This window comes from Nannobrachium achirus, assembly GCF_963921795.1.
Source record: "Nannobrachium achirus genome assembly, chromosome: 14".
Taxonomy (NCBI): Eukaryota; Metazoa; Chordata; class Actinopteri; order Myctophiformes; family Myctophidae; genus Nannobrachium; species Nannobrachium achirus.
Window position 1 is genome coordinate 15,614,210 of NC_137821.1, and position 1,896 is coordinate 15,616,105.

General features: G+C 39.4%; 1 long non-coding RNA gene across 1 annotated transcript; it reads right to left on the reverse strand.

Moving 5' to 3' along the window:
• Window positions 1-450: 450 nt before the first annotated feature.
• Window positions 451-1,437, reverse strand: LOC308298533. Its single transcript, XR_013962726.1, has 3 exons — window positions 1,307-1,437; window positions 1,018-1,161; window positions 451-870 (listed from the first exon to the last, which is right to left on the reverse strand). It is a non-coding gene; the product is annotated as an uncharacterized lncRNA (long non-coding RNA).
• Between the last annotated feature and the right edge of the window lie 459 nt (window positions 1,438-1,896).

Below are 1,896 nucleotides of genomic sequence, written 5' to 3' on the forward strand. Positions count from 1 at the left end.
GGATTTTTTTTTTGCAATTTGTCTAATATGCCTATGAAGTGCACACACACACACACACAAAAAAATGAATATAGCTGCAAGCAGCGATAAAGTGTCCAAAGCCAAAAACACCTCAAATCATGAACACAGCCTGCAATGTGCGTGAAATCTTGCAAGCACATTCCCAATAGGTCAAGGAACAGATACCACCCTTCTTACATTGGCCTTTTATAGCGCCACCAGCGGGTCAACTTTTGCACAACACATTTTTGGAACAAAATGGACCAATCTTTGACGTCAGTAACGTCAAAGAGAGCACTGCCTGCGATCTTGACATTTTGTACTTTTATAGCCATTGTTTTCTGGCTTGAAGCGAGCCCACAATTGTTTCGAAGGAACAATATTTTTCTAGTTTCTGTTTAATATCCAGATTTTCTTCTTTGTTTTTAATAAGTCACAGAATGAAGACAACCTCCATTACACTGCTCTGAGTCTCAAGAAGAAGAGACGACCAAGACCACAGAGGAACAACATGGTCATGGAGAACGACACTGTGTATGCTGGAGTTAGAGTTAACCAATAGCATTGCTATCTGCTGTCCACTATCTACTGTACCTTGTGGGGCTCAACACCCATACATTTCTCAAAAACCTTTCCTATAAACGGCTCTGGTAAATTAAAGGGATATTTCACTTTCAAATAAAATAAACATCTAAATACAAAAAAATATATATATTAAAAAATGAATGAAAAAAATCCCCCCCCCGACCCACAGGTTGATATTGATAACCACTGCACTGCATCTGGTAGCTGCGTGACGTGGGGTTATATTTTATGAGGAAGCCCTCATAAAAATAGCGCAGAGTAGTTCGGATCTGATGTGTCCAGGTTCTGTAGAAAAGAGTATTCGAGCACAATCACATTTCACATACTGTAATATGGTGGTTTTACTGGTTTGTTTACCATCAGAGCAAAATTCAGTCTACATTTAAGATGTATTTTGTTTTGACAAAGAAATAATCTTAAAATGTCACTCACCTTTTTGCTTTGTGGGTGCAGTTGATCATTAATGGCTAGATGGGGCCTCCTGCACCTCTTCTCCTTTGGATGGGAACTCAGCGCATCATAAGTCTGGTGACGCGGGGTTAGCGCAGAGTAATTTGGATCTGATGTGTCCAGGTTCTGTAGAAAAGAGTATTTGAGCACAGTCACACATTTCACATACTGTAATATGGTGGTTTCACTGGCTTGTTTACCATCAGAGCAAAGGTTCAGTCTACATTTAGTTTGATTGTTTTGATAAAGACAATCTTACAATGTCACTCACCTTTTTGCTTTGTGGGTGCAGTTGATCATTAATGGCTAGATGGGGCCTCCTGCACCTCTTCTCCTTTGGATGGGAACTCAGCGCATCATAAGTCTGGTGACGCGGGGTTAGCGCAGAGTAATTTGGATCTGATGTGTCCAGGTTCTGTAGAAAAGAGTATTTGAGCACAGTCACACATTTCACATACTGTAATATGGTGGTTTCACTGGCTTGTTTACCATCAGAGCAAAAGTTCAGTCTACATTTAGTTTGATTGTTTTGATAAAGACAATCTTACAACACTCACCTCGTTGCTTTGTGGGTGCAGTTGATCATTAATGGCTAGAGAGAGATTAGAGTGTAGTAAAAGGACACACATACAATTATTTGTCAATATTAGGCTATCTACAGTGAATTGAATAACATTTTGTCCGAAATAGGGTGGTGGCATAACATTGTTGCAATGCTGTGAAGAGGATACCTAATAATATACTACATCGACTCTGTCGGGACTCGGGTGTAAACATCATGTCTGTTACTTTTCAGGATTCAGATGTCATTTACTGCCCAACCTTTTTTTCTACTTTTTTTCTACTATAACAAATCTACAA